The 25327-nt window shown below is 39.9% G+C and overlaps 1 protein-coding gene across 2 annotated transcripts in view; it reads left to right on the plus strand.

Moving 5' to 3' along the window:
• LOC5567150 (serine proteinase stubble) overlaps positions 1-25327 on the plus strand; it is a 544997-nt gene that overhangs the window by 96976 nt on the left and 422694 nt on the right. The gene's annotated exons all lie outside the window — the stretch shown is intronic.

Below are 25327 nucleotides of genomic sequence, written 5' to 3' on the forward strand. Positions count from 1 at the left end.
GGAAGTCTTTCAGATTTAGACGTTCTTGGCTATAATTCCACTTGTGCTCTTTGCGGCAAAATCCTCGACATAGAATTGGTTATAATTAGCAATTCAACCTAACCACACTGCAGTACTGGCGGTCGCAGATACACAGGCTTAGTGTTTTTATCGCGCAGAAATAATTTCCTTCCCATGCGGTTAAACTGGTTCAAAGACCATCTGGAACTAGTTTTTTCTTTGGTTCACGGCAGGAAGGTACCTGCTGAAAACTCGCAGTCTCCCTAGCTCCCATAAGCTGGCCAGGGCTTTGAAGAGCACGCAAGATATCCACACCTAGAACCGACTTTTACCACCGACCGCCGCGTTGCACCATGGATAACATCTTTATTATACTGTTTCGCAATGAACACTATTTGGAGATTTAGTACGGTCGTTCGGGAGATTTATAAATATTTTTTAATTAGACAGTTACTGTTGTCAGATCGTTACCGCTGCTGCTGTTGGTGAACTGGGAAAGATCCTGACCGCGTGTAGGTTGCAATGGCTGATTGGTTAAAGTTGACTAGCGGCGAACCTGTTTCGGACATGATCGTAACTGGAGATCAGCGGATCTGTTGCATTGAGCCATTGGCTGGATGATTCATTGAATTACATGGTCTAGGCGTGAGATAATTGCTATTTCTTATTTTGAAATCGCCAATCTGTTTCAAAAAGCTTGTTTTGTGTCTTTCTTTACATTTTGTTCACCTATAATTGTTTATAATGACATCCTTATTATAATTAATTTTAATCTCTTTCCACTTGAATGTGATATCAATATCCTCCACAAGCTAATTACCTTTCTGGGTTTCTCAGTGACATCTCAGGAAAGTCTCACTTGCCACACGCAGCTTTCTTATTTTCTAATTTCTCTCAGCTATTTATTGATCCGTTTGCTACAATCCCATGTCCAACCGATAGCCGAGAGAAAATCTGCAAAAATCTGCTCATAATCGTCAGCACCATCTTTGTCACTGGTTTTTACCGAACAACCGCAGCATCAACGTGCACTGCTGTTCATTCGCTTGTTGGAATGAAGGGTGGTTTGTTTTCACCGCATTTCTACATCGCAACGGACAACAATATCGAAAAATGGAGCCACATCCACACCAGGTCTGCGCACAAAAATGCCTTTCTGGATCAACTGCCGCCGCGTGGGTTAATGGAACTCTTGCACACGGGAAATAGCGACCGGCATCTCAAATGAAATTAATACAATCAATCATGGCAGTGGAGCCGCCAAGCCGACTCTGAACTAAGAATTTGAGCTATGAGTCATTATCGAAGTGACGTGAAAGCCACGCTGCAACCTGCTAATGCTCCGAGATGAGCTGCGCTGTGTGATGACGATCGAAACGAAACATTGATGTTCAAATGGCAAATGTTCGTTCGTCTCATCGCCGAGAAAGTTGGCGATGTCATTAATCTTGTTGCATTCAGTAATGTCGCCATACGAGGCATCGAGTGTCATATGACGACAAATGGTACTGACAGAAGCGTGCTAAATCCCACGGCGTGATTTCTTCTGTGGATCTTGGGCAAAAGCAGAATTGTACACATGTACGAAAGCGATCGAACTGAAGTGTATATTTTTATAGACTTTTGCACACCATCTATCGTCACTCTTATCAGTATTTTGATTTTCCCGAAATCAGTTCTTGTTCACAATTTCGATACCAACCGGATCCGATGCAAACACCATCTTTGCAAGGTTGCTGTCCGGAATTCTTGCAACATGCCCTGCCCATCGTATCCTTCCAGCTCTGGCAACCTTCTGGATACCACACACCGCAAAAATCGTCTTTAGCACCAGACGTTCGAAAACTCCAAGTGCTTGCAAGTTTTTTTCGAGCATCGTCCACGTTTCATGCCCGTAGAGAACTACCGGCCTTATGAGCGTATTGTACAGGGTACATTTGGTGCTGGTGTGAATTTTTCTTTGACAGCATCTTCTTGTGGAGGCCACAGTAGCCCAACTTCAACTCATGATGCGCCTTCGTATTTCACGGCTAACGTTATTATGAGCCGTCAGCAAGGATCCAAGGGAGATCCATTTCGAATGTATCCCCGTCTATCGTAACATTGCTACCTAGGCGAGCCCTGTCGCGCTCGGTTCCATCAACTAGCATAAAATTTGTCTTGGACGCATTTAAACGAACTGGAATGTTCGCCTGAAACCTTCGCACAATTTTGCATACCTTACATCGTTGCTTTTATCAGTCTCAGGTGCTTCTCAGGTAAGCTGTTCTCGCCCATAACGAATCCGGCTTGATTACTTCTCACGAACTCGTTTACTACAGGTAATAGACGACGGAAGATGATCTGGGGTAATACTTTGTAGGTCGCATTTAGAATGACGATCGCTCGAAAGTTCTCACAATCTAGCTTGTCGCCCTTCTAGTAGAGAGGCATTCTACCCCTTCCTTCCACTTCTCAGGTAGCTGTTCTGGCTCCTAGATTGTGCCTATCAGCCGTTGCAGACAAATGGCCAGCCTCTCCGGGCCCATCTTCATGAGTTTTGCTCTGATACCATCCTTACCAGCAGCTTTATTGTTCTTGAGCTGGTGAATGGCATCCTTAACCTCCCTCAAAGTGGGGCCTGGATGGTTTCCATCGTCCGCAGTACTGAAGAAGGCAATTCCTTCATTGCTTGTGCTCTCAGTGCCATTCAGATGTTCGTCGAAGTGCTGGTTCCACTTCACGCTTGTCCATCAAGATGCTCCCATCCTTGTACCTGCATATCTTGTCTCCAGGCACGAAGCCGTTGCGGGATGGGTTAAGCTTCTGATAGAACGTTATTTTTAGACCAGCACAGCTGTTCCATTTCCTCGCACTCCGTCTCTTCCAGAAGGTGTTTTTTCTCCCGAAAAAGGCAAGTCTGCTGTTGCCGTTTCTGGCTATAACGTTCCACGTTCTGTCAGGTCCCTTGCGCAGTTTGACCACCCGCGCTGCATTCTTCCTCGTCTAACCAATCGTTCCGTCGTCTCCGTCCCACGTACCCGTCGTTGATGCATCGTTAATAACTGCTTTCACTGTTCTCCAGCAGTCCTCAAGAGGAGTTTTATCCAGCTCACCCTCTTCCGGTAATGCAGCCTCGAGGTGCTGCGCGTATGTAGTCGTGACATCCGGTTGCTTAAGCCACTCTAGGTCATACAGGGCGGCCGTCGCACAGTGATTTTTTTGCCGATTCTGTGATCGAAATAGAATAGCGTCTAAACCGTTGGTTTTAGTGAAAAAGTTTGTTCAGAGAAGTTTCTTGATTTGTAAAAGCGCTTCTTTTGATACTAGCGGCCAGGTGACTAAATCACCTAAAAGTGAGATAAAAAAATATTTTTTTTACCTGTTTGCGATAGACGGTCGGTGTCTTCAGCAAAGTTGTAGCACATGTTAATTCAAGACCAAATTTCTATCTCTTATACATTACAAGATATGTAATTTTATCTTAAAATGACTCTTAAAAATTAAAATTTTAGTATAACTTTTTTCTACAATTTTTGACATTTTTTGTGTCTTCTACAAAATTGTTCAATTATCAAAACTACATGTTTTTACTGAAGTTTGCAACTTGCTATCTCTTATAGTAAAATAGTTGTTTTCAAATAATAGATTTTTAAGGGGCTTTTTTGGACTAATAGCATTAGTTTGGACGCAGATTGACGCACATAGCGATTTGCGATTCTGAAAGGACTATTTCTTCACTTTCAAATGACACTAAGAACTTTTGGCCAGAAGCGGTCTATTGATTTTAATGTTTAAACTAGTTAAACAATAAAAATGCATTTTATAGCTCCTACTCGGAGCCTCGGTCTGTTTTGTCGGTAAACAAATTAAACAAACAAATGAAAATGATAAATCATGATAATAAGGAATAGTACAGCTAATTAATAATCAAATTTATACCTGTATTTGTTGAACCAGACATTTTTCAACAGTTCTCACTGAATTCACAGAGTTTCTAACAGTTATAACAGAATTCAATAATATGCACTGAATTTAAGGTGAAACTCCTTTGAATCCGTAATCTTCCGTTTCAAAGTAGTGGTACACAAAATGTATTCTCTTACTAGTTGGTAATAGTGTAGTTACAATTAATAAGACTCCGTTGCCATTAATCCCAGCATCAGTTCCAGTCGACTGAATAATATTGCTTGATATCATGCGTAACCATCAACATTCCTGACAGCACTGCAAGCGTGCAGCCGACTTGATATTAGAAAAATAAAAAAAGCGGAAAGTTGAGAACGGGTGATTGTTTTGGGCACGGATCTGTAAAGTTTTATGTTGTATCCATCAGAAATCAATGAGAAGGTGTCTTTCAATAAATAATTAATGAAAGTAAACTGAGTACGGAGTTCTACGAGTAGCGGAAATGATAAAATTGGGCGAAAAGTATTTTTCGTTAGCGGGTGAGTAAGTATAAACAAAATTAGCACGATTTGTGAAATTTGGCTAGTTATGAGTTACTTTAACTACAATAATGGTAACATAAGTGTTCTGATGTACAGTTAGCAATTTGGGAGTGAATAATATTAGGTAAGTGAAATATTTTGAGAAAAAATGTGTTTGTATGTGTGAGGAGACCATTTTCCCTGCCATGACAGGGATTCCTTCCTACATGTCCTTAAAATTCTGATTCATGTCCAATCGGCGTTCACTGTAACAGTTTTATATCAAATCAGCAAATACTTTGTCTGTATTAGTATAAGTGAAGTTAACATTCACTATAGAAGTGAGGTAGTATATCAAAAATTATATAAATGTGTCATACGGTTCAAATCCAACATGTTATATATGAAATAACGTTATGAAAACGAGAGAAAAGTCGTAAAACCGTAAAAAATGCATTTTCTTGGTTTAACTAGTTTAAACATAAAAATCAAGAGACCGCTTCTGGCCAAAAGTTCTTAGTATCCTTTGAAAGTGAAAAAATAGTCCTTTCAGAATCGCAAACAGCTATGTGCGTCAATTTGCGTCCAAACTAATGCTATTAGTCCAAAAAAGCCCCATAAAAATCGATTATTTGAAAACAACTATTTTATCATAAGAGATAGCAAGTTGCAATCTTCAGCAAAAACATGTAGATTTGATAGTTGAATAATTTTGTAGAAGACACAAAAAATGTCAAAAATTTAAGAAAAAAGCTATACTAAAATTTTGATTTTTAAGGGTCATTTTAAGATAAAATTACATATCTTGTAATGTATAAGAGATAGAAATTTGGTGTCTTAGACAAAGTGTCTTGAATTAACATTTGCTACAACTTTGCTGAAGACACCGACCGTCTATCGCGAACAAGTTAAAAAAAAAAAAATTGTCTCACTTTTAGGTGATTTAATCACCTGGCCGCTAGTATCAAAAGAAGCGCTTTTACAAATCAAGAAACTTCTCTGAACAAACTTTTTCACTAAAACCAACGGATTAGACGCTATTCTATTTCGATCACAAAATCGGCAAAAAAAAATCACTGTGCGTCGGTACCGTACGTTGTTGACGACGGAGAGTTTTGGGCGCAGTTTAACCATCACCAGATGGTCATAGTCGATGTTACCGCCATGATAGGTCCTGCCCAATCAACCACTAGCCCGCTTATTCGCCTTTTTGGCCGTTGTTTAATAGCACTATATTGGCTAGTAGCTGAATAACAGCTTTTTCAGCTGAAATGCTGTTTATACTGCCTCTTTTCAGCTGAATCAACTGTTATTCAGCTACCAATTTCACCAGGGTGGTCCTATAATAGTGTAGGATTCTTTTTCTCAACTGCGACGTGTAGTACTACCTAATTTCGTTGATAACAGATGTCCGAGTAGTAGATTTTTATAATCTGCATCCATCAGTGTGACCATGAAGTTCCCTCGCGTTCTCTCTTTTCAGATCTTGTATCTCAAAATGGCTTGAACTTTCTTACGTTTTAATTTTTTTTTTGTTGTAATATCGTTCTGTGAGTTAATCCCAAGCCATAGCGTAGTTATCTTGTGTATGCGGTAAAGAGCCTATCACGCCATCAAGCTGAGAACGTAGACAATGGATTTGTTCGATGGTAGGTAGCTCAGCATACAAATCACGGAAGGTAAACCATTCTTATATGTTATCAGAAAATCTAGGTAAAGTAATTCTTAGCAATTGAACGTTTGGAGCTAACTGCTGTACCATAATGAACTAATTAAGATGGATTGAGTGTTCTTCGTTCTGAGTTTATTGATCCATTTTATTAACCAGACATCCCTTATCTTGTAGTACTTCTTCTCGTACAAGATTTTCTCAGTCAGGTAAGCATAGACATTTTCAGGAATTTCATCGTTGAACTACAAATCCATGCAGACGGCTTTCAAGGCGGATTTTGAGTGCCGCTACACTTGTGTATTCGTTGTACGCATCCATGAACTCGTAAAATATTTCGTACGATGCCAAATCATTCTCCTCCTCCTCCACTAGAAGTCCTTTATTTTTTCTTGCGACAGACATTGCAGGTTTGACGGAATCGGACTTTTAAATTGAATATCCACAATAAACAGCGATGTCGGTCGGGAGGCCATCGAGTGAGTCGGCCGTGCATGACTCGGAGACCTCTTCTTCGATGGGCACTGGCAGACGATGAATCCGAGATGCTTTTTGAAGTCGGGTTACTTCACTAGCTTAGGAATTTGCTGCACGAGCAGGTGCCACTGCTTTGATCAGCACATCTGCGCAAGACGGGTTGGAGAATTCTATTTTAACAGACTCCGGCGGATCTCTGGCGGTAGATTCGACGATCGTGCTCACAATGGACGGCTTCGACTCTTGGTGAATCAGTGAGGTCTCTCTGAGCAGACTCTGACAGCAGTCTAACTCGTGATTCGGCTGGAGGCTTGTTAGGGATTCGAGTGCGGTACGGTTGCTTCCTGCTGGATGGGTGGGAGTGCTTGGACTCCAACTGATTATCGGTTGTCGCAACGTGATGTGGCGTTTCCACGCCGGACCGTACTCTAACCGCTGACTATTTTGGAAGCTTTTCAAAACTAGACGTTCACTTTCACTTATTGCCAACTTATCAGCCAGGCTCACGGTTAGCTGCTCGATCCTCAGCAGAGCTTCGGTATGAAGCTGGTCAAACCTTAGATGTTGCTCATCATGCTCATCGTACTCCGTCGTTGGAATCCATTTCAGGATCCCCTGATGAAGGTTGATGTACTCTCGATAGTGTTGGAGTATACAATGGTTGTGCCTCGTATGCAAAGTGGCAACACTGAATGTGTAGAATGTGGAGAATGAGACTGCGACGCATGCGCCAGTAGGGCAGGCGGCGAGCGCGCCAAATAGAAGGAAGAAAGGGAGAATGGAAAGTTTGCCATTCATCCGTAAAGTGATGTTCGATCCGTACAGATGTGTGTTTATTAAAGTTCTCTTGCGTACAGTTGCCAAGTTGTCTATTAGTTGTGTTTCTTTCCTGGTTCCGCGTTCCGCTTCGGTGACCCTGTTCTGCGTTGTGGTGTGTCCACCTCTGCCCAACAGATAGTACATATCCAGCTTCTTCTTGTACGCTCGTAGCAGGGATGATCTCGCCTTGGATAGGTCATCCTTCGTCTCCTCCAGGTTACGAATGATGTACGTGACCTTGCGGGTGACTTGGTTGCGTAGATGGATAAGTTTTTGTATCTCATCTTTTGACGAGTAGTAGCTCATGGGGTAGATCGACTGGGATTCCTCATTGTCAGTAGACTCATTGACTAGTTAGACTTTCTCTAATGGTCACCTTCTTGATCACGGGACACAGATGCCGTATCTACTGCATGCCTTGCTATCCAGGGAAAGGATTCGTACCGATCTCTCGCAAATCGGCAGTAATTCCTGGAATGGTCGCCTCGAATACCAGGGTAAACGGGTCCTGCTTCTACTGAACTTCTCGTTGACCAGTAGAAGGCTTCGATGGTGTCGAACTTCCCGCTATTCGACAGAATTTCCCAACTGGACTCTAATAAGTAATGATGTGAATGCTAATAATATTTCCCAGAAAAGTAGTGTTAAATTGGTATTAAGTCTATTTATCGCAATGCGTTGATGGGAGCAAACAAATTTTTGAAAAGGAGTCGAGATGTTGTGAAAATTTAAAATATGATCCAAAACAGCATAAGTGAAGGTTTTGGGGAGAAAAGGTGCGAGAATTGAAAATCGAATGTCACTGGAACAACCCTCTCTGTCATGAAATTAGTATCTGACGCTTGTGGAGGTTTTCCAAAGTATAATTGAATAATACCAGTAATTGAGTAAAAACTTGCAGATAATGCCTTCTCAAACCGTCTCGTCATGGAAGCCACTCGTTTACTTATTTTATTTCACTGGATAAAAAATGTTAAAAAATCACCTTTAAAGTATTGCCATAATTGGGTCCTCAGACACTTTTTCTACAAGTTACCGCCATAGTGGATACAACTTGAAACGGTAAATTTAACGTAATCACCAGCTAAATCTGTTCAATTATTAATTCATCAGTTGAAGTAGTTAGCAAACTGGTAAAAAGAGACATGTGTGTGATGCAATGTTACGAAATGTTCGTTTTTCGAAGTGTATTGCTCGCATGATCATTATCATTATAATCAGACATTTGCTTCAGTCCGGGATGTCTCTGTCTTCTGCGCCCTCGGGAGCCAGTATATATAGCACAGAAATTTTAAAGCCTTCTTTTTTCCAGTATTTTTCTGGGACTAAACTAAAAGCGAAACAAAGATGTGACTAGAGTTCCGTTGCATGGTCAATTATCTGTAGTACCGATTTGGTTCCTTAGTTATTTAATCGATTATGTTTGCTAAGGGGCGCGCCATCGCTGAGATGTAAATTTCTATGAAGAGTGTAAATAGCGGGACCTTTTCATCATAGTCAATTTTTATTTGTTTAGGTTTGTTTATTTTTTATTTGTTTACACCAAGAGACAATCAGTCCCAATGATGTGTGGTTACTTAAATTTACGACAAAATAGGTCAAGATATATAAAAAAATACACAATAAAAATCAAACAATTTTTCGAGTAAGTATTTCGGCAAATCAATATCCATTTATCAATATCTGAGGAATCAAAACAAGAACTGTACAGAAATCGATGTTCATTGCCTATCAATGGAAATGGAGTAACGCGACATGCACTATACACTAAGGATACGGGTAATGCCACAATAGATCTAAATACTGGTCGCAGTGGCGTATCCGAACATAGAGAAAAAAAGACTTCGTTGAGCTTTTCCTTCCTCATTTTCATTGTTTCTAGTTACTCCCCTAAGAAGCTTTATCGGTTCTAAGCGCTAATATGTCATACTTTTTCTTTCGAGAATTGCGAAACGTTTAGGCTAAAGATACATCGAAACCAAACCTCGAATTTTTAAAAGCACAAATATAGAAAACCTGACAACACGTTTTGCTAAAAATTTAACTCTCTGATCACTTGCTGGTGGTGACCAATCGATCGAATTTTGAACGTAAGCGACTGTTAAATTCTCTAGATTTTTGCTCTTGAAAATTCGTTGTTTGGCTTCGATGCATCTTCATCTTCATTATACTAAAAACTTTCTAAAATTCGTTAAATTACATCCCGTAACTGATACATATAGAAAAGCTTGTAAGAGTCGAATACCAAACAATCAGTTCTTCTTGTAGAAACTGTAACCGCACAGTTTGCAATACTCCGTTAGGTAATCACCTCGTCCGAGTTCAACCGAGCGTTCGTTGACCCACCATCATGCATCATCAGAATGGTAGAAATGCAAAATTCAAAAAGTAAACAAAACACACAAATTCAAAGTTCAGACAACCCGACGACGGACGCTTTCCTGCCTGACCAAACATCGACCCTCGGACCTCAGATTCGCCAAACCCTCTCACATATGCGTGCCATACCGCTTCAGCTCCCCGAAGGAAGTGATTCCACACTCATTATTCCAATACAACTCCATTCTTCCCGTAATTGCACTTAAGCTAATAGACCATTCAGCGAGAGGCTAAGAGAATCTAATAACTCTCAAAGCGAGGTGAAAGAAGGTTGTAAAAGCTTCCAAAGAACAACCATTCAGCCACGTTCAAAGCGTACAAGTAGACCCCCACACCCCCCTCTAGAAATACGCGTCAGGCGTAATTTGTAGGACGGACACAAGCCGGAATAAGGTGGGCCAGGGAACGCGAAAGCCTCACTAAGCGATGTCTCTTCTCTGAAAGAGCCGGCAAGTTAGTTAGCAGAACAAGGTTGCGATATGTATGTATGGTACTGCGGTCTTCACTATTCCCCTCATCTGCGAACCTGCGATATCTGCTAGTGAAGATGCTTGTCTATAAAATTTACCGTAGATACCCCCAACCTAGTCGTCTCAGCAGTTGCGGTCCGACACCCTGCCGTCCGTGGAGTGTGCGATTCCACATCCTCTCATTTCATCTAGCCTGCAATTATCCCAGTTCATACGAGCAGTAGTTACTGGAGCTCAACTGGCTTCTTCCGTCATAAACGCCTCCACACTCACGGTAGCTCCAACAGGGCCATCAACGCTCCACCAAATCCACCACCAATTCAGGCACAGACAAACGGACGTTACACTGACGAAATACCTATCGATCACATAGAGGAACGAACACCTCTTTTATTAGAGTTTGACATTTCAAATCATGCAACATACCCACCAGATGATGATTGTTTCAACTGGGAGATTGATGTCAAAGAAAATCGTTCTAAGTGTTACGTCCGTTTATCTGTGATTCAAGGTTCACTGTTCTGGAGCGCAATTTCGGGCCTTTCTCCATTCTTTCTTCAAGACTGCCGGGTATCATTTTGATTTAACAACACATGATCATGGGAAAACGATTCATCATCATTCATCGCGCTGGCAAACACAAACAGAATCTGGAGAAAAAAAGACTTCTTACGCTCTAATCAGCACGGCTTCTCACTTCTGCCGGGTTATGCAACCTCCATACCTTCCTTCCTACAATCGGCCGCCATATGATATTCGTTCTGCTGAGTTATTTTTTGTGCAATCATCCGATGGGCTTGTTAAGGAGCAGTCGTGCTCGAGAGCGATGATTACAATCGTATAACATAATTGTACACATTTCTTCCAATCATGAGTGAGATAAGGCACGCAGATTTTTTTTTGGTTTGAAGTCGTTGAATTTTCGGAGATGATTGATTCAAGTGTGCACATTATGCATTCAAACCAAATTTTGCTTGAATTCTTTCAACCTCGTGCATTTTTTATTGAGTCTCAGCATTCCAGGTCAATAACCTTTTAAGTAAAGTTGAACAGCAAAACGTTCTCAACAAACTTTTTCTTCGATCGTGGGTTCCTTCATGCTTTAGTCAAAACTTGCTGTTGTTCAAATGCACACCCAAATATAAGGTGAAGATGAATCGAAGACAAACTTCAAATTTTCAGGAGCACAAATCTGGTGAACCAAACATCCGTTTAAGCTGAAAACTTAATCAGCAGCTAGCGACCAATCGATTAAGTTTTCAGCCCAAACGGGTATTCTGTTCTCCAGATTTGTGCTCTTGAAAATTTGAAGTTTGGCTTCACTCCATCGTCACCATAAACATGATTTTGATTTTAAATGTACTTTCTTATTTGACACATCTAAATTTTTGGTCAGGACTGAACAGTTGCTGTTAAATTACCAACATATTGGTATTATCAATAAATTTAATGAGGATTCAAACAATTCAGAAGAAATGCGGGAAGCACGTATTTTTATCTGATTTTTCCAAGCATTGGACTGTGTTTGGCACATTGATTCCACAGTTGAATTAAAAAAAAAACAAGTTTTATTGTGATCGGATGAATTGTTTAAATCAACAGCCAACTGTCTCAAAAATAAGTCGATGCAACAGAATCTCTACTTATTGGCATGACGCCCTCACTGGGACAAAGCCTGATTCTCAGCTTAATGCTCACAGAGCACTTCCGCAGCTATTAAAGTTAATTCTCAGTTAACTAATTAACTCAGTTCTGAGTACTTTCTTTGACATAGTTTCCAAATATTACAGAAAATAATTAAACATGGTTTTCTTATTAGGGTGACTAGTTTTGGGAAAGGTCAATCAGCGGTAGCGCAACCATAGTTTGGGTCTAAGGAGAGGGATGGGGTTGTGTTAATTTAAAGGTTATTTGTTTTCGAAAAAGTATGACGGGGTACAACACAATTCGAGCATAAAAATTTAAAAACATTCCCGGATTAACATTAAAAACGTAACACCATATACAAACTTAAGCTTATTATATCTATGCATACATTTTTAAAAATACCAACACCGCTACTTAAAAGGAATCTGTTGTACCTGATGAAATTTTCCGAAATACGTTTATGGGATGTAGAAAAACATTTGAATTCCTTAGAAAATTTCATTCTTTACAAAAAATCGCATATATTGTCCGCTTCTAAATTCACATTTTTCGTAGCTTGGTCGAAAATTTGTCCTAGCTACATTTGTATGCACGCATATACATTAGCTTTATAGCGTTCAATCATTCTACGTTTGAGTAGTTTCTTAAATACGTTTTCAAGTTTTCCAACGAACAGCGTGATCTTTCAGCGCAATAAGTTGCAGTAAGAAGCACTGCGATTGTCATAAGCAGTTGGTCGAATGCACATTAGTATTGCAGATATTAAAGCATTTCCAGTAGAGATGGGCAAAATGGTTCAATTTTGGGAGTGACTCGTAGGCGACTTACTCACTAAAGTGAATCGACTGTTTTGATCGATTCAGTGACTCATTTAGTACATCATAACTAAATTATGTATTCCGTAGAAAATATGAAATATGTTATCATTTTTGAACAAGATATTTTTTTAAAAGCTAAATCAACTATTCAAACATGTATAAAGCACTAGATTATGAAAAGTCCGACTCGAAAGAAAAAAAATCAAAGTAAATTTTTAGACTTATCTGTCAAAAAATATGGGCCTAGTGAACCGTGACTCTTTTGAAAAGAACCGTGATTCGTTCACTCAATTTTGAGAGTCTACTCTTTTGAATGATTCGTGAGTCGCCCATCTCTAATTTCCATATTGTAGACGAGTATTTGTGATTTTTCAGCTCAGGAACGGAACTATCATCTCCCTCAATATTTCCTATGATTTTTATTTAAAATAAGTAAAAACAGAAAAAATGCTACTCCGAAAATTCACGTGATATCTAAAGGGCAAAATATTTGGCTAAACATTTTTTTTAAACAGAGGGTTTTGCATCAATCAGCTTCTAAAACGGTCTAGATATGCATACATATCAGCATGTATATTTGACAACTTCTTGTCCACCTCCAGCTTTTTCATTGGAAAAAGCACGCAAATTTCGTTTTTTTTTTTACTCCTTGATGGTCTTTAAATTACTTACTTACTTTTGCTGGCTCTACGTCTTTAAATTAGAAAGCTACAATTTAGAAGAACAAAACTGTTCTTACGACGAACTGATCCACAGTTTGTGGATTGTAGCGTTGAATTTCTAAAATATATTTTATAGGTAATTCTTATAACTTTTTTTGTCTGCCCTGCAGGGTTAGTTGTGCCAGCCTCAAGCTACAGCCCCAATAATGTACAGTTGTGCTCAGCATATTAGTAATGGAAGTCGCTTTAGATACAAAATAATCTATTGAAATATTTAGACCCAGGTGAAATTGCTCAAATGGCGGTTAAAAATCACCCCTAGAGCCAAAGTAAATAAGGCTCATTAAGTTTATTTTTGAATTTCATCAAAACGCATTATGCAACCACAGAGCATAAGCAAAGCATAAATGACCGTGCAATCCGTAGTTGCTACTCAGTGATTGACCAGAATAATCAAAGTTGCACAAGGAATCAACAGAAGCAGCTTGGGAGTAGCTTTCCATCTTCAATGTACACTTACGAGAACTCAAAATATTAAGAAGTCAATAACGGCGCCAGGCACGTCTTTACGGTCAACGGAGAAGGGAAGGAGTATCCCAGTAAACACACCATCGTTTTTGATGGGATATAAGAGTACAAATGTGGAGGCGATATACGTACATTTTGCACGCAGTCTTATGGCGCATGTACGTATATCGCCTCCACATTTGTACTCTTATGCGCTATCGTATACGAGTTTGTGTTTACTGGGATTAGTGTGGCTTCCATTGTTACTAGAGACCGAGATCACCTCTGCATCTCCATGGTTGTCATGATGAGGGGTTTTGTTAGTGGGGAGGGATCATAGCTGAATGAACTGGATTCACCTTGGTAAGTGATGAGATTCATGTAACTTCAGTTCAAAATATCACCTATCAGTACTTCAAAGACGACGTGAACATACGGTACTTAATGTATCGAACCATTCGAAGGTTTTTTTTTATAATTATAAAAATAAGGTTGATCGAAAGTACGTTCTGCTCTCCTGTTACGTCAAATCGATCTGTTAATGTTAAGTTCTGCAAGTTTTTACTTAATTCCTCTGATTCCGGTTTCTTCTGTGAAAATAAGTAGTTAACTGATTTCTTGCTAGTTTCTTGTTCTTTTTCTTCTAATTGTGGTCTTCTGCATCAATTTTAATGCAAATTACCACCTTATTAAATAGGTGGGTCAAATTTCTCACCTTATCCAAAGCAAAGTCTTTTTTGTAAGATGGTCTCATATTTCTCCAAATTATTTTTAATTTTTCATCTTCTTCTATTTTTTTATTCAAATTGTTGTTTTCTAAATAGCTTACAAAATTTTCTTCCTCATTATGTTTTCGTTCTTGAATCTTTTCTTCTATGCCTACATTCTTATTTGGGTCTCCATACATTGTTCTAATCATTTTGCCATTTTTTTTTCCAGGCTGTGAATGAATAATATGCAAAATACAAATCTTTTACCGAACCCAAAAGCAGCACATATGCATACTTTTTCAAAATTTTTCCGGAACTTCGTGATTTTCCGCGAACGTGTTAACGCTCTGCTTCGTCTAAAACTGAATGGCAATCTATGAATTCATCATCTTCTTGCTCACTTTCTGATGACGATACTTTTCCTATCACTGACGATTGAACCTGTTGCCTTGGATCAAACCACTCTGGAATAGCCGTATTATCTTTCTTTTCCATGGTCGTTATGGTAAGCGCGAAAAAATAGTCTTTTACTGCCTTAGAAACCATGTATTTGAGCAACTTTTGACTCAGCTCAATCCCTTTAACTCTATTAGTCTCCGTAACTTCATCAACCTTGCATGCATCCCCAATCGATTCAATTGGGTTTCTATTGTCTCGATCCTCTGTTAGCTTATCGTCTTTCTTGGTCTTAGGAACAGCGCCAGATTTCCTACAAAAATGAGTAATCGCTTTTTGAATTCTCTTGAACATGTCAGTTCGAATTGAAGTCGTCATTAGCGCATTTACACATACCCGTGCAATGAAGGTAATGAACTAATCTTGAAATTAGCTTGTGGTTGTATTGTATCTCTAAACGTTTCTCGATTTCGTCTACCGTCTCTACTATTACGTCATACTCTTCCATAATGTTGTATGGACCAGGTATGACTGAGCCTTCTCTGGCTTCTCCCTGAAATATTCTGCGTAAATCTCGTTTTTTGTTTTCCAAATCCATGTCAGTGTTCATTCTTCTAATAAAAAGCTCATAGTTAATTTCTGATTCCGTTAAATTGTCTGCTCTTGGTTGAACTGTAATGTTAGATGCCAGCTTGTGATTGAATTCAATTTCAAATATCAATTATTGTAAAAATCTCTTATCACCTAACTAAACTAAGATCGAATTCAAATTTCTTTAAAGTAATAAAAATAACATTTAAAAAAAATCTTATGTATGTGAAAAATCTAAGCAATATATTTACAAATTTCAAAATTTAATCCAAACAATTAATCCCAACATTGAAATCAAAATATTTAAATCAGGAGAAATCCAAACCAATACTACTGCGATCAAGCCAACTTCGTTGGGCGCCAATGTAAAGTGAGGATATTTTCTTATAGTACCTTTTTCAGGTGCTGACTTTTGCGCCAACCTTGCGTTTAACAAGGATGCCAGTACTGTAGTTGCGTGCCCGACTAACCCGAGAGAAGCACTCAGGGCCGGTTCTCCAGCCTTTTAGATTCTCAAATTCAAACCCCTGATAGCATTTGTACTCAATCGAAACTTTCACCAACGAAAATACTCAACCGTAGAAATATCAAATCTCTCTTAATCCGATTCCGACCGATCAAGGCTAAAAGGCAAATTCTCCTTACTATTAAAACTCAATACACTGCTAAACGTTCAATGTGGGTTATAGGCCTACATGTATTATCCTCTTCGGGATGGTACACAAATTATGTCACGCTAAATTTCAACTTTTTTGATCCCCTCCCCCCCCCCCTTTGTCACGTTTTTTGTGTGAGTCCTCCCAAATATTTGTAAGGCTTGTCACACTTGGCTCGACCCCCTCCCCCCTCGGAGCGTGACGTAATTTGTGCATACCCCTTCTCGCATTTGCACAATTTTGGCTTACTATTACTTTTTCCCTAGGGGTGTGGTTGTGGCTTAATACTATCGGTACCTTATGACGTTGCCGTCGTTTGTAGAACTGCTCTCGTTGCTGGAATCCTAGGCGTTTCTCTTGACCGCCAGATCATGGCATTCGCTCTTCGTGCAGGTGAGTCTCAGGTGCTGGCTACACCAACCTCATTTCGTGCCAGGATCGGCTCGTACCCGTAGATAGCGTCGTCTTCTATTCACGTCGGATCGCCTGCGACGCTGTATGCTGCGTCGGCACGACAGGCTTACGATTACCGAGGATGAGTACGATCGACCACGTGCCTGAGAGTCGTTCACAAATCCCGTCGTGGGAAGCGTTCCAAGCCCAAAGCAAAAGCCACGTGGTGTGGCTAAGCCACACAACAGTTAACACACACCCAAAATTAAAAGCCACAAAATAGGGTTTTGTTCTACATCGTCGTAAGCGCGATTATTCGACGTATCAAACTTTAAATGTTCCACTACGGCGAATATTCAAACTTACCTGCACCATAGATTCATTATTTAAGTGTAATTTTGTGAAACCTGTTATGGTTCGTACAATTGTACACCAACAATGCAATAGAACTACTGTATTCCGGTAAATAACTTCAGTTCAATTATCCACTTTGCACTTTTTCACCGAAATCGTATGGATGAACACAATTTGAGAGAAATGCTTAGCGATCGACTGAGCCACACCACTTTCTAACACAAACTTCTTCCCGCCCCCGTGGGTGACTTATTTCGCCGGGCACTTATTCTCACTATGGAAAACCTTCGTACTTCTCCACTGAAGGATCTCATTCCAATCACACGCCGTAAAACTTCAATAAAAAACAAAATTCTACAAAATTTCCTCAACCGCCGCGGATAATTAAGAATGTAAACAAAGTTCAATCCGTCGTACTGAGAAAAAAAAAACTTGTGCGCATCAATGTGTGTGCGACGCTCGACGTAAAAATACGGTTACTTTGATTGTGTTGTTTTCGCTGTACTGTGAGCAAATGCCATTGAGCTCTCGCCGAGCGGTGTCACGAACACATGCGTAAATTTGCTGGTTGAAAATACTGTCATTTGATTTTGCTGGGAACAGCTGATCTTTGTTTATATTTTCAACCAGCAATTTTAAAGTAGTGTTTGTGACATGTAACGTGTATGCACACGAGCGCAGAAACCACTATAATGTACGGTCAAAAGGAATTGTGTTCATATGTTTGGGCTGAATTTTGATGACGAACAATTAATTTTAAAGAAAATTAGTATGTTCCATCATGCTGAAGGAATGGGGGGAGATGCCCGTAGATTTATATATTCTAGTAAAACATTTTATTATAGCGTTGATATGTTGTGTTCTAACCACTCAATACATCACAGTGTGTGACGAATCTGGAAACTGATTGCGACGGATTTGAAAACGATACGACGGATTGAGAATACGGTAAGATGCATTTTCTTTGCATTATTTCCAAAAAGAGATCAAGATTTATCAAAATGTTATTGTGCAATGCTAAAGCCGTTTTCAGAAATAATTGTTTGGCATCGGTTTGTATCAGCACCATTCACTGCAATACTGGGAAAATTGCAGTTCTCACTGATCAATGCTTAATACGATGGATACTAGCACATCACCCTACTACCTTTTGTGTTCGCTACAGTTCTCGTTTTCAGCGTAGTCTGCGATTCTGTTCTGAACGTGACGTTTTAAAACTTCAAATCTATAGTTAAAACATTGTACACTTATTTCAAATCTTCCATGTACTCTACAAGTTTTACCTGACCGGTGATTAAATCACTACACAAATTTACCTTTTATTTTTATATTTCACTTTGAAATACTGTTTTTTTATTTGCTTTAAACTTTTCCTTACTCTTTAACTTATTTGTATAAGTATTAACTTCAGAGGTTTCAACTAACTTTCTTATCAACGCACTAACTTTTTGGTGAAAATAATTTGGACCAACTTGTTCCATCTAGATGAAGTTTAGAAATGAACGAGTTTTAAGAATCTGGAGATAGATGTGGTCCATCTGACCCTGAAATTTTACTAATACGAACGCGATCGTTGGCGGAAGTTCATCATTTTCCTTTTTTTTATCAACAGTTGTCCTTATTCCTCCAACATGCTATTAAACCTGTTCCCGATTGTCTGTCTCGTTTTAAATTTCAGTTTTTTGTCCAAATCTCGTCGCGAACCCCAATACATTGGTGCCCAATATAAGTTATTTGATCATAGGTAGTGTAATTTTATTTTTTTTTTTTTTTTGAAGAAAATATGACTTGGATTTGTCTATTTGAAGAATAGACGCATTAGCGTTCCACTGCAAAGTCTTCCAAAAACAAAGTTTAATGGTCGTATTGAAAATTTTAAGGTGTGACCATATATGTGATATGTCAACAATCTTCACGATGAAAGCAGAATTCAATAAAAAATGTAATGATTGAAATGATATTAATTAAATTCCTAGAAACATTATATATTTATATGGTTTAATCGAAAGTATATTCCGTTTTTTTTATAGAATTATTTCCAATTTAATATCGAAATACAAAATAATAAACTTACTTTAAACTTGTTTTCTTTACAGGTAAGCTTCAAAATCGATCTTGGATTCATAATGGATAATGGAGGTAAACTTTGTGGACGCTACATGTTTTCAACAAATAAAGGTACGCAAGTGCAGATTCAAATAATTTTGTTCTTACAAAAAGACAATCCGATTAAGATGTTTCCGGAAAATAAATAAATGAAGGAAAATTTACGCGAAATTTACAATACGTATGACATATAATGGTTATGGTCACAGTGATCTTCGATTTTGCCAAATGTGATTTGTTTATATCTATATATTGTTTTGTTTGTTTTATGAGTAAGTAATCAAAGACGATTTGATGATAACATATAAAAAAAGCTTTATAATAATGTCGTTATTATCTAAAAGCAGGTTTTGATTATTTCAATGGTAAGATAATTAAATTTGGAAGATCAAATGTCAGACATCTCTATCAATTGAAATGGATGTTGTCGGAATTCTAAATAAGTCTAGATTGTACTTGGTACAATTCATCAGAGTGTCTTGAAATTAGGTGACTTAATTAACTTGAATTGATCGTTACAATATTTTTGGTCACATACAAGCTGTCATCAAGAGGGCCTTACTAAGCCGAGTGATAAGAATCCGCGGCACAAAGCAAAGCCATGATGAAGGTGTCTGAGTTCGATTCTTGGTCGGTCATGGTCATCGTACTTGCCACACGATATACGAAAGCGACAATGGCAATTTTGGTGAAAAGGTCCCAGTCAATAACTCTGGAAGTGCTCATAGGAATACTAAGCTGATAAGCATGCTCTATCCCAGCGGGGACGTAATGCCATTTGAAAGAAGAATGAGCAGTCATCAAAATTGAAAGTGGTAGTGAAATTTTTGATTGCCTCTCAAATCTCCATTGAATTGTTCCTGGATGGTGCATTGTGCAAATAAAATTGCACTGTCATCGCCAAGACCTGACTAAGCGACAAGTTTCCATAGCACACAAATTGGTTCCACCTTACTAACCTCGCACACTGCTGCTTGCTTCACAACAACAAGACTTCTTCGAGGCCATTCCATACGGCCATGATTACCCACCTAGAGTATTGCCGCTGTCGCCTGGTAGCAGTAGCACTCAGACCGCGCATTACACAACATCAAACCTTCCGGGATGATTACCCTAAATTAGCATATTGTTTGTGCCCACCCGACGACATCGTTGGTATCGGTTGACTCGGTGCGCTCGGTGAAGGCAAATGATTCGATTAGGACATATAATTTCTTTGAAGGTTTCTTCGAAAACACTTGCATTTACTGCAAGAGACTTATCTACATTTTCAGTGTTTTTTTTTTTGGGTTAGGTGAAAGATGAATGGTAACCTCGTTTATTTTTATGTTTGAATGATACAGCGATATGATATTTAGATAAAAAAAAACTCGGAATCCAAAGATGGCCGTCACAATAGCCGACTTATGCCCCAAAGACAAAGGAAAATAGTTGGCAAATCTTTTTGATCTTCTTATTTCAAGCATTCTGCTTGTGCACAAAGTCAAAATAAAAAGTGAACTGTTGTTGGATAGTTTTTTCGCGAAATTTGTGACTTTTAAGTTTGATTTCAAACTGTTCCACCTTAAGCTTCCCTTAGTCTTGTAGTAACGTACGCTGTTACAGTATTGAAGGTGCCTGGGTTCGATTCCCGGTCGGCACAGTTTCTGAGCAAGAAGTTCATCTACAATTCAAAGAAAATAAGTTTTTTTTAACGAAAAACTATGCTATACATATTGTAAATTCACTTGTAATAAGAAACCCTTTTCTGCAACGTAATACTCTAGATCGAACTAGTTCATTCAATATGCAAAAGAAAATTTATCGTCCCGCGTCGATTGTGAGCAGAATAAATGGCTTAAAACGTTAGGTAATCCATCCTGGCGCCCATCACAAGAGACACGTCCCATTGGAAAGCCGTCCGTCTGCGGATTGGAAACCTGCAACCTGGGGCCGCGAGATCATTTGTCTGCAATGGTAAATTGATTCTTTGTTTTATTTCTCCCGATGTGTGCATGTGCAATTGGCCTTCACACACATCTCCCGGAGGGTACGATTAACGAGCAACCGGGAACTGCAGGAGAACAAGAAGAAGAAGAAAATGATCTTCTCCCGTTTCCTAGAGTTGTGGTGCCTCGTTGGCAGTTTCATTTGTTTATTTGCCCGATGATTGAGACGTAAATTGAATGGTTTTAACAGCACTGGAGCTAACACGCGCCACGTCCCGGATTCTTGGCAATGGGGCTGTAGCTTCTATGGCACATGAGGGTATGCGATATTTTGAATTGGTGAAATCAACTCACCTGTAAAAAAATCTGAATTGCTACGGCAAATGAAATGTAGTATGTTGTCAACAAAATGTTAATAAAAATTTAAATTTGTTTTACCGAATTAGGATGATATTGTAGGTTAGCACTGAACACCTAGATATAAGAAATGAATGTAATGTTTGGAATGATACTAATAAAGAAAAAAAAATCCGTAAAATTCCGTGATAACGAAATATAACGGAATCCAATAGGGTAAAAACACCGATTTTGACCGTTTTGCCAGTCATGGCCATAGTGGATTATACTTTGTTGTACTGTACTGTACAACTTGTACATAGCATATTTATTTTGTGTCCAGTAGATAGTAGAGTGTCCACCGGCTGGTTAGATAGCCTCATATGCCCAATCTGCAAGAAAGAGCACAGACTGAAGTATACCACGAAGAGTCCTTCGTCGGCGAATTCAAAGCTAGTCTTTGTGAGGGCCACTCGACAACGGACCAGACTTTGTGAATGATCATAGATAAATTCCGGAGGTATAACTTCTTAATCTTAAACTTAATCTGTTTATTGATACGAAGACGGCGTACGATTCAGTGAGAAGAAGTGAGTTGTGGCAGATGAGGTTTGAACATGGTTTTCCACAGAAACTAATTAGGTTGAAACGTGGAAGGCTGGATGGTAGGAAATCAAATGTAGGAATTTCTAATGAGGTATCAACGCACTTTCGAATTTACTGTTCAACATTACACTAAATTAAAAAAATAGTCATTTACATGATTCTAACATAATGAAAAATCTTCAATCAATCGACAAAAATTCTTCAGTAGTTACCTACCTTAGTACGTTGATGGCTACAGCGTAGAGTCACGTCAGTGCCGGGCGTATTGTAGAGCTCCATCTTCGTCGGTCTTGGGTGAAACTTCTCCAGTTGCACCGAACGTTTAAGGTCGCCAGGTCCTCCTCCACTGCGTACAGCCAGCGTATTTGTGGTCTTCTCCGAAGCTGCCGACCTCTACCTGGTTTCCTGCTGAATAATATTTTCGCAATTCTTTCTTCCGACATCCGCACTAAGTGTCCAGCCCACTGAAGTCTGCCGTATTTTACACGATTGATAATATTCGCATCTTTGTACACTTGATACAACTCGTGATTGATGCGTCTGCGCCACACACCATTTTCGAGTTTTTCACCGAGTATTGTCCGCAGCATTTTACGCTCGAAAGCACCGAAAGCTTTCTGGTCTGCCTCTCTCAACGTCCACGCTTCGTGCCCGTAGAGAGCCACCGGAAGAATCAATGTTTTATACAGGGCGTATTTTGTTTCCGTTTGCGAGCTGCGGGACCTAAGCCGGTTACGTTGTCCGTAAAAGACCCTATTCGCAGCCGCAACACGTTTCACTTCGCGGGAAACGTCGTTGTCACATGTCACAAGTGGTCCAAGGTAAACAATCTCTTCAACAACTTCAAACACATCCCCATAAATGCCGAATTCAGCACGGTAATCCCTCTGTAATTGGCACACTCCAGTCTGTGTCCTTCCTTGTAGATTGGGCGGATGAGGCCATCCAACCAGCCGGTGGGCAATTCTTCGTCCTCTCATACCTTCAAAAGTACTCGGTGGATCGACTGGTAAAGCTGCTCGCTTCCGTGCTTGAGAAGCTCGACCGGGATTTCGTCCTTCCCAGCAGCCTTACAGTTTTTCTGCTCGCTGATAGCCTTTTTAACCTCTTCTATGGTCGGTGGGTCCACAGCTTGATCGTCATCATCTATGTTCATCCTGTTCCTCGCTACATTTACATTTTCACCGTTCAACAATTGTTGAAAGTGCTCCTTCCACCAGGCAGCCACCGCCGTTTTATCGGCTACAAGCATACGGCTTCTGGCGACATTCTTCATGTCTGTCACTCTCTGGCACTCTTCATCGAACCAGTCGTTTCGTCTTCGTCGTCGACGTCGTGCCGATCACTTCCCGCGCCGTCGTTGTCACAGCTTCGTGGATAGGGTCACACAGGCTGTCGACGTCTCCAGCAACGTTGATTCTTCCCAACTGCTCGTCAAGTTGCTGACGATACTGTGCAGCTACCTCATCAGTCGACAAGCGTTGTATATTGAAGCGCAGCGTTCTGTTTGTTCTAGAGCTCGTGACGCTGAATAACCGCGCCTGAATTTTAGCTACAACGAGATAATGATCCGAGTCGATATTAGAGCCTCGGAAGGTCCTGACATCAATGACATCTGAGAAATGTCGCCCATCAACCATTCAACCATCAAATATTTGGGAGCAGGCATCGCCACTCGGGTGTCGCCAGGTGTGTTTGCGGATATTCTTTCATGCGAAGTAGGTAGTGCTGATTGCCATCCTTCTAGCAACAGCGAAAGTTACTAGCCGCAGGCCATTGTCATTGGTAACGGAATGAAGGCTTTCCGTTCCAATGACGGGTCGAAAGAAATTTTCTTTCCCGATCTGCGCATTTGCGTCGCCGATGACTATCTTGACGTCTTGTTTTGGGCACTCTCCGTAGGCCTTATCCAGGCTCTCATAGAACTCATCTTTCATGTCATCGGGCTTATCGTTCGTTGGCGCATATATACTGATCAGGCTGTAGTTGAAGAGTAGTAGTCGCTTACCGGTTTCCACCGAATAATTCGCTTCATCTGCTTCCCAATCACTATGAAGCCAACTCCACGTTCTGCTCTGTCGCCACCGCTGTAGTAGATGTGAGCCCAACACGCGCGGGTTCTTTCAAAGTTCTTAGGTTCCAAGATCCAACTTTCCAATCGTTGTCCTTTATTCGTTGCCGGGTCTGTTGCCGTTAAATCAATCCGTTTGCTCTACTCTTGACTTTCTTGGTTGGTGAAGAGTCTTCGATAGGCCACCTAACCAGGGTTGCGCTACCTATATTGTGATAGAGGGGCTGACACGATACAGCATTGTCCGCTTGTTCTTTACATGATGACCACGGGCATAGCCATCACAACCATCCACCTTTATCAGGGACCTTTCTCCGCTTTGTTTGTCAAGGTTTTCCGAAGTGTTTGTTTGTATAAAAATCACAAGTGGATACTGGTAAAGTCGAAAAACAAGCGTCAACGAAACTGCCATTTTGTTTAGGACAATCCATAGCGTTTTTCAATAGCCTACTTGATGGCAAGACGAAGTTTGCCGGGACCACTAGTTGAGAATAAAGGACTTTGGATCTGAAACCGTAATTAGTTGGAAAGGTTTATACCCATGTAGGCTCAAACAAACCTAATCTATCAAACTATTACTTCGAGTTATTCTAGAGCCAATTAGAGTACAAACGTTCTTATCTACAATCAAAACTTATGACTTAACTAACAATTGATATACCTCATGACCTACACTTCAAAAAGATTATGGATTGATTGAGTTGGGGCCCAGATAGCCGTAGCGGTAAAACGCGCAGCTATTCAGCAAGACCAAGCTGATGGTCGTGGGTTCGAATCCCACCGGTCGAGGATCTTTTCGGGTTGGAAATTTTCTCGACTTCCCAGGGCATAGAGTATCTTCGTACCCTGCCACACGGATATACACATGCAAAAATGGTCATTGGCATAGTAAGCTCTCAGTTAATAACTGTGGAAGTGCTCATAAGAACACTAAGCTGAGAAGCAGGCTTTGTCCCAGTGGGGACGTAACGCCAGAAAGAAGAAGAAGAAGGATTGATTGAGTTATGAACATTAATGTTAAATATGAACATTATCTTAACAACTTCAAGAAACAACATATTGGAATTTTAGGATTTCTTGGAGACAACTCAGCCGATTTGTATGGTTTTTGCAGAGGAAATCCTCATTACCTGACAGAGTGTCGGTTCCCCAAAGGCCACTAACATCGGCCTATCCTTAAAACCAGATGACCAATTATCATTCGTTACTAAGATGCGGCTTATTTTTCAAAAGTTCTCAAAACCAAAAAATCGTGTGCTTTTCTGTATTCAAATCAAATAAAAAAGGAAACCTCAAATTTTGAGCCAAAATATTAAGGTTAAG

This window comes from Aedes aegypti, chromosome 3, assembly GCF_002204515.2.
Source record: "Aedes aegypti strain LVP_AGWG chromosome 3, AaegL5.0 Primary Assembly, whole genome shotgun sequence".
Taxonomy (NCBI): domain Eukaryota; kingdom Metazoa; phylum Arthropoda; class Insecta; order Diptera; family Culicidae; genus Aedes; species Aedes aegypti.